Source organism: Scyliorhinus canicula, unplaced genomic scaffold (assembly GCF_902713615.1).
Source record: "Scyliorhinus canicula unplaced genomic scaffold, sScyCan1.1, whole genome shotgun sequence".
Lineage (NCBI taxonomy): Eukaryota > Metazoa > Chordata > Chondrichthyes > Carcharhiniformes > Scyliorhinidae > Scyliorhinus > Scyliorhinus canicula.
In genome coordinates, this window is record NW_024055498.1 from 869,536 (window position 1) to 877,646 (window position 8,111).

The window sequence follows — 8,111 nt, forward strand, 5'->3', positions numbered from 1 at the left end:
CGGTGACGCAATGGTTAGCACTGCTGCCTCAGGATCCCGCTCCTGGGTCTCTGTCCCAGTGGAGTATCCCCGTGACCCGTGGGTCTCACCCCGACAACCCAATGATGCGCAGGCTCGGTGGATTGCCCGTGTTAAATTGCCCCTTAATTGGAAGAAAAAAATTAGAGAGATCGATTTCCGAGTGTCATGAACTCAACAGTAGATATGCAATGACAAATATATTAAAGAATGAATTAGCAGCGGGAGAAAATGAAACAAGAATATTAAAAACAAAACGTGTATTAACAAACAATCTGATTATATTTATTCGGCTCTATTCCCGTAGATAACACAGACCACACCTGGACTGAAGACGATGAGGATGATAACGGCAACATCTGGACAACCGCTTCCACATTCATCACCCTGTTCTTCCTGAGCATTTCCTACAGCGCTGCAGTCACTCTGGTGAAGGTGAGAAGATTCAATCCACTCACACATCAAACTGACAGAAGCTGTTTAAAAGCACTAAATGTTTGATTGATTAAAAACTCTAACATCAATGTCCCAGATCATAAACATCGGCTTCATCATTTTCTCTCTCTTTTACAGATCAAGTGATCGGTTGACGTTCGGACGCTGTAGATTTTCCTCAGCTGTTTATTATGATCTGTGTGTGACAGAAATACAATATCTCCTCTTGGTGACTCTAACAGTAAAATTCTCTCAGTTTATTATTCTGCATCTGTAACTGAGACGATCATGGACAGTATTTCTGCTTTTCAGTTTAAAATGTACGAGATCATTTTGGCTGTAATGTAATTGTAACTAATAATTTCTTTCAATGTCATGTCTAAATAAGTAATTTATCTCGTACCTTATTAACAACTGTTGCCTTCCCTTTATGTTGAGCTCTTGTTCTCTCTTGTGTCTGTTACAGTTGTACATACATTTGGCAGCTCAGAGGGCATGTGCTCTGTTCTCACTGTGACACTCAATCGTTATGTTCCCTTTTGTAAACATCAAAATAAAGTTTTGTGTAATATTTTTGCTGAAATTTTAATAAATATTGAATGAAAAATGAAAAAATAAGACTAATCTGAACTCCTTTCTCTAAGGTCCATCGACACTGATCCTTTTCTCCGATTATACAGTTTGCTCCCCTTTCTCAGACAGATATTTCCCGCCAGTCCTGTCTGGGATGTGTCTGAACTCAAGGGCCCTCAGTGAAAGAGCCACTGCGCCACCAAGCGGCCCATCCGGGTTACGACACCTTCACCTTTGCCTTTTTATGGTAAACACCATAGACAGGATGATTGCACAGCTGAAGAATTCCACAGATTCACTCCCCTCTGATGGAAGAATGCTTCCTCGTCTCTCTCCTAAATTTGAGACTCCTTACTCTTAGATTATGCCCTCTGGTCCTAGACTCTCCCACAAGAGGAAACAAGATGATTTTTCAGGCTGTGTAACTGGTTAAAGCTCTTTCCACAGTCAGTTCACTGGAACACTCCCACTCAGATGTGTGTGTGTCTCGGGGCTTTTCCAGTCTCACTGATGTTTGAAATCTCTTCCCACAGTCAGAACAGACAAACACATTGACAGTTTGTGATATTTAGATCCTAATGAATTGAGTGACTGTCAGATCTTGATGTTGTATTTGGTTCGAGTTTCCCAGCTGCCAATCCTCCCGTTCTAATGCCTGAAATAGAAGTTTACAAAAATGATCACTGTAAGAATGTGATAGAAATTCACAACAGATCATTCTAGTTTCTATGGAACCTTCTTTCCCCTCTTGCTTTCCCCAAGCATGTGGTTCAGTCAAAATAAAAGACCAAAATCAGCTAGAAGTCTCAACAAAAGTGTAGGGAACCTTCCTAACTGAACCAGAATATTGTTCCCAGTGTCTCTGAAACACTCTGTCCGCTGAGGTATCCACTGGTTGTGGAAGGTGTCAAACATTCCGGTGGATACCGCATGCTGCCTCTGCAGGGCCACTGGGAATAGACAAGACCACGGAACAGAAGTCAGCAGCCCGAGTAACCACTCACACACATCCATAATAACAATAATCTTTACTGTCACAAGTAGGCTTATATTAACACTGAAATGAAGTTACTGTGACAAATATTTAGTTAAACACGGACCCGAATAAGGAAACTTTGCAGCCACCTGTGAAGTTTAAATGTTTCGTTGTGTCAGGATGAACCAGCATTTGAGGAGAATGAACTTGAATTGATACAAAGATAAGCATGAGTGAGCATCGTAAGCTGCTATTGTATCGGGGTGTTCTGGATCTCGGAGTTTTAACCCGGTAGTTAATTGTCAGAGATGCAGTATAATAAACCCTGCACAAAGCAAATGTGTGTGTGAGCAGCATCTGAAGCACCAGGAACCAGCTGGACCAACAGAGCTGAATGTCTCCCAATGCAGCCACAGGACTGAACTTATTCCAGCTTCCAAGCCCACCTCAGACCCAACCTCCTGGCTTTTCATCTACAAGAACGTTTGAGGACTTTGGGTCTGTACTCGTTGGGGTTTAGAAGGGTGAGAGGGGATCTTATTGAAACTTACAAGATACTGCGAGGCCTGGATAGAGTGGACATGGAGAGGATGTTTCCACTTGCAACAAAAACTAGAACCAGAGGACACCATCTCAGACTAAAGGGACGATCCTTTAAAACAGATGAGGAGGAATTTCTTCAGCCAGAGGGTGGTGAATCTGTGGAACACTTTGCCGCAGAAGGCTGTGGAGGCCAATTCACTGAGTGTCTTTAAGACAGAGATAGGTAGGTTCTTTATTAATAAGGGGATCACGGGTTATGGGGAGTGTAGCCATGCTGGCCACGCAAAATGGACACTGAGCCAAACTAAAATGGAAGGCTGCTGGGAAACAGACAGTTTAGCCAGAACAGCAATCTGCAAAGAGCAGTTTGCATTCTGCAGCAGCAGAAACCAGTTTGGGCTCAGGTGAAAAGACCTTAGCTAGGTGCAAATGGCAAAACGCTTTGCATGCTAATGAGGCCATCAGACTTGAACACCCACACAATAGATACATTTGGTTCTGAATGGACACATTCTAATCAAGACCCAGACATCGAGGCACCAGAAACCTCCAAACAAAAGGACATAAGAAACGCCCCCTCCATCACGGAGACCCCCTCGCATTGGGGAATTAATCCAGTATCGATAAGAAATTGATCCAATAGGTAGAGCCCGCCCGAGAAGAGGGAAGGACAACGGAACCCCTATAAAAGATAGGGACCTCGTGTTGTCCGGTCTGTTAAACCCGTGCTCCGGCTCCGACTGACACCTGGCATCCTGACTCCAGCCGTTGAGCACCAGCCGCCGAAACCGTAAGTTCAACGCTCGCTACGCGATCCAAGCCCACTAGACTCCCAAGTACCAGAACGCTTGCTGAAGGCTGCAGACAAAACCAGGACGAAGGCCTCGTTCTCTGACCTTGCCTGTTCCTGTTAGATAAGTATTCTGTTTGCTTATGTTTAGTTGTAGCTTAGTCTCTTAGTGTGTGCATGAGTATTTATTATTAACTGTATAATAAATATTGATCGTTTGAACTTTACTAATCGGTGTATCGTCTTTATTACTTTGAACTTGACCTTGGAATACTTGTGACGTTGCCTATACGGCAACTGGCGACTCCAGAGCTAAATAATTACATAGAACAGAGCCTAGCAGTGTTAAGCACACGTCGAACTCGGAGGCGTGTTAATACACTCCAATAAACGCGTTTTACGCCCATAGTAAAACGTACAACATTTAGTGGCGACATCCGCCGGGACCCTGTTGTAAGTGGAAACACCACAGTGTCCAGGACCCTGAAATTTGAATTAGAACTCCAAATTGCAGAGAAAGAAAGAGATCACAAGTATTCAAGGTGTTCAAAATAATAAGCGAAATTCGGAAGTGTGTTTAGTGCATGCGTACTAACAGGGCTGTAAGGTAAAACTGAAAGCTTTTTGTTGCGACAAACTTTCGGTAGTTTTGTAATCGGAAAATAGCGTAAGCCGTACCCTTTTTTCGAAACACCACCCCAGCAACCCCCTGTTCCAAATTATAAAAAGAGAGTCAGAGGAAATGGCCATGCAGGCAATGGAACGTCTGATGGATCCAGCAAAGTTTGTGGTCGCAGCGACCAGCAGCAGTAGCAGAGTAGGCCAGTGTCCCACGTGGGAGCTGGAACTCCGCAAATATCTGCAGGGAAAGGGATGGCCCCTTTGGAAAGAGTTTTGTGCAAATGAGGAGACAGGTCCCGGAAGTATAGGTCATACTTGGTGGGAGAACCTCTCTCAAATACACAAAAAGAGTTTAGGTAAAGCACGCAAGCCGATGGCGATTGTGTCCTGCTTGGCACAGTTGCGAGGCGCAGAGGAGGTCATCAGGACGCTCCGGGCAGATTTAGAGGAAAGGAACCGAATGAGTAAGGTCGATGTCAGGGACATCGAGAAAGAAAACCTGGAATTAAAAGGGAAGTTGGCAGAGAAGGATAGAGAGGTGGATGATGCCAAGAGGGCTCACCAGTCTTGTCTAGCTCATCTGAGCAGTTCCCAGACCCAGTATGAGAAAGCCTATCAGGACATGCAACGTGCCGTTCTGATAAGACAGGAATCGGAAAAGCAGGTGGAGGCATTGCAGAGGCAATGTTCCGATCTCAAAGCAGCTTTGAGAGCACTCCATGCTGCAACGACCGAACAAAGACAAAGCACAGTTGACCACGCGAAATGCAGGAAACAGATTGCGGAACTGCAATCTCTGCTTTCGGTGCAGAATGGCTTCCAAAGCACCTTTGGAGCTCAGTTAGATGGGGAAAATGCCCCAGATTGGCAGGAATTAAGCGAGACAGTGCAGCGTTATGTTCAGGGAACATGTGCGCCCGCAGCTCAGCAGAAACGACAGGCACCCCAACCCCCCACAGCTCAGACCATAACCGCACCCATGAATCCCATAACCACACAGAGGAAAGCCGAATCAGAAGGCGCCCCAGACATAACCTACACCACCCCTTTAACAGTAACCCAGCTAAGGGACGCTTGTGAAAAGATCACTCCGTTCCTCCCCACCGCAGACCCCCACCAGTTTTTTCGCTAAAGTAAAACAGCAGGCTACCATGTACGGCCTGGATGAGAGAGAGCAGGTTAAGCTCACCGTGCTGAGCTTAGACCAGAGTGTAGTGGCAGCCCTCCCCGACCCACAAAACGTGGCAGGAGGCAGCCTAGAGGAGATGCACACTGCCATTTTAGATGCCATCGGGTACAATAGAGGTGACCCCGTAGAAGGATTGAATAAGTGCAGGCAGAAGAGATCCGAACACCCCACAGCATTCGCAGGAAGGCTGTGGATTCACTTCAGCGCAGTTTTCGGACAGCTAGATAGAGCGCATTTAACCCGCGAAAACATGGTTAAGTGGACGCGCACAATTATCTCACACGCAACAGAGGCAGGACAGAGCGCTTGCAATAGTTACGACCCCTCAGAAGAGGCCCATAACGAGAAATGGGTCCTGAAAAGATTGTCCCGCGCTTGGGAGCAATCGCTTCAGGGAAAAGGAAAGGTTAGATCCCCAGAAGAGGCTCAGGCTGCTGCAGATATCCAAGCAGTCAGAGAGCACCAGAAGCCCGCATGGGTAAATGAAGGCAAGAGCAGCCCTCAACAGAAAGGACAGGAATGCTATAACTGTGGACAGTTAGGGCATTGGGCAAAAGAGTGTAATGCACCCCAGCGATCTCAGAGAGGCCAGCAGACAGGCACTCTGAACCGCAACAAAGCAAAACCCATCCACAATGTAGCAGTACAGTCAGGACCCACCAATGTGGACGAGACGAACTGACGGTGTTCGGGCTCCCCCACTTGGGTCTGTGACACACTATGGGACTCATCAGGGAGGCCCGTAGTCACGGCGAAAGTCAAAGGGAAGCCCATAGAGTTACTGTGGGACACAGGAGGATCCCGCACCACCATTAACTCCACAACCACGGCACACTCAGACACGTGGCCGACCACCTCCACCATCACACTTAGCGGGTTCACCGGACACTCGCAGCAGGGACACATTACAGCACCCATAGCAATTCAGCTAGGGAACATTAGCACAAGACACCCCGTAGTTTTAGTAAATCTTCCCCGGACAGCAGAGCACATCCTGGGGATAGATTTTATGAACGCTCATAGCTTGTCGTTCGACCCAGTGAACCAGTGCGTCTGGCGAATGGCGAGATCAGACAGAGCCCCAGCCACCCTCACAGTAGGAGACTACGCTAATAGGATTAGCGCAGTGGGAGAGTACTCATTCGACCTGACTACGCTCCACACCGACAGACAAATTAAGGCCCTACTAAACAAACACAGGACAGCATTTGCAAGTCACCGTCATGACTGTGGCAGAATGACTGGACAAGTTCATGTTACCGGACAGGACCCCCGACCGCAAAAGCAATATAGATTTCCCCTCGAGGCAGAGGTGGAAATAGAAAAGGTTATAGGCAGCTTGTTGGACCAAGGTGTACTGAGAACGGTAGCCTCCACCAACAATGCCCCTATTTGGCCAGTGAGGAAGCCCGATGGATCATGGCGTCTGACCATCGATTATCGGGAACTCAACAAAGTAACCCCCGCAGTAGCCCCAACGGTAGCTACTAGTCCCGAGACCATGCTCAAGCAGGGTCTCAACGCCAAGTACTTCACGGTATTGGACATCAGTAATGGATTCTGGTCAATACCATTGGCAAAAGCGTGCCAATACAAATTCGCATTCACTTTTAAAACGCAGCAGTACACGTGGACATGCCTCCCACAAGGATTCCACAATTCACCCTCCATTTTCCACCGACAGCTGGCAAGTGGATTAGAAAAATTTTCCCGACCCGAATGTCTGGTACAGTATGTAGACGACCTACTACTGCAGACAGACACAAAGGCAGAGCACATTTCGCTTCTGGCCGAACTCCTGGAACTCTTAACAGAAATTGGCTGTAAAGTTAACCCGAAAAAGGCCCAAATATTGGAAAGTAAAGTGATGTATTTGGGAACAGTCATCACGCAAGGCAAACGCGAGATCGAATTCAAAAGAATTGATTCGATCGTCAAATTGCCCCTTCCCCAGAATGTTTCAGCCCTCCGGTCGTTTTTAGGACTGGTTGGCTATTGTCGGAACCACATAGACGGATTCGCGACAAAAGCCGCCCCACTTTCAGACCTCCTTAAGAAAGGAGCCCCCTGGGAATGGCTTCCGCAGCATACAGGCGCTGTGGAAGAGTTGAAACGAGCCCTTAGTGCAGCACCCGCGCTGCTAGTCCCCGACCAACTTTCACCGTACGCAATAGAGGTAGCGAGCACCGATCTGACCCTCTCGGCCGTGTTGCTTCAGGAACGGCACGAGCAGCTAAGACCAGTGGCTTATGCCTCCCGACTGTTAGACCCGGTAGAACAAGGATTTTCAGCCTGTGAGAGGCACCTCCTTGCTGTCTTCTGGGCAGTGCAGTACTTCTCATACATCACCGGACTAAACCCCATCACCATTCTAACCGAACATACACCCACACAGCTACTACTAGACGGTCGACTGAAGGACGGTTCAGTTAGCCAGATTAGGGCAGCTAGGTGGACCCTACTTTTACAAGGACGGGACATTACTGTGAAACGGACACGCACACACACATATTTAGCAGACAACCTCCAATACCCCGGACAGCCCCATGACTGTGAAATTGTAGCTCCCCTGCATAACACAGGACCCTTTTTAGCAAAAACACCCCCCAGGAAGATAGGGAACCCAAAACAAAGCCCCCAGCCCACAGACACGTGTGGACCCTTGAGGATTTATGTAGACGGTTCCTCCACAGTTTTAAATGGTGAGCGTATCACAGGATGCGGCATCTATGTAGAGGACGCGCAGGGGCGCGCTCTCGAAGAAATCGCTCTTAAGTTACCAGGTCACTTAGGCGCGCAGGCAGCAGAGCTAGCAGCCATAGCGTACATAGTGGACCACCCCGATTCTTTCCCCAGCCCAGCGGACATATATTCAGACAGCTTATATGTCTGCAATAGCCTAACAGATTTTCTGCCCCTGTGGAGGACACGAGGTTTTGTCTCCGCAGACGGAAAACCCCTTCCTC

The 8,111-nt window shown here is 47.6% G+C and overlaps 1 long non-coding RNA gene across 1 annotated transcript; it reads left to right on the forward strand.

Moving 5' to 3' along the window:
• The first annotated feature begins 325 nt into the window (after positions 1-325).
• LOC119960343 lies at positions 326-736 on the forward strand. Its single transcript, XR_005459382.1, has 2 exons — positions 326-453; positions 592-736. It is a non-coding gene; the product is annotated as an uncharacterized LOC119960343 (long non-coding RNA).
• Positions 737-8,111: the final 7,375 nt, after the last annotated feature.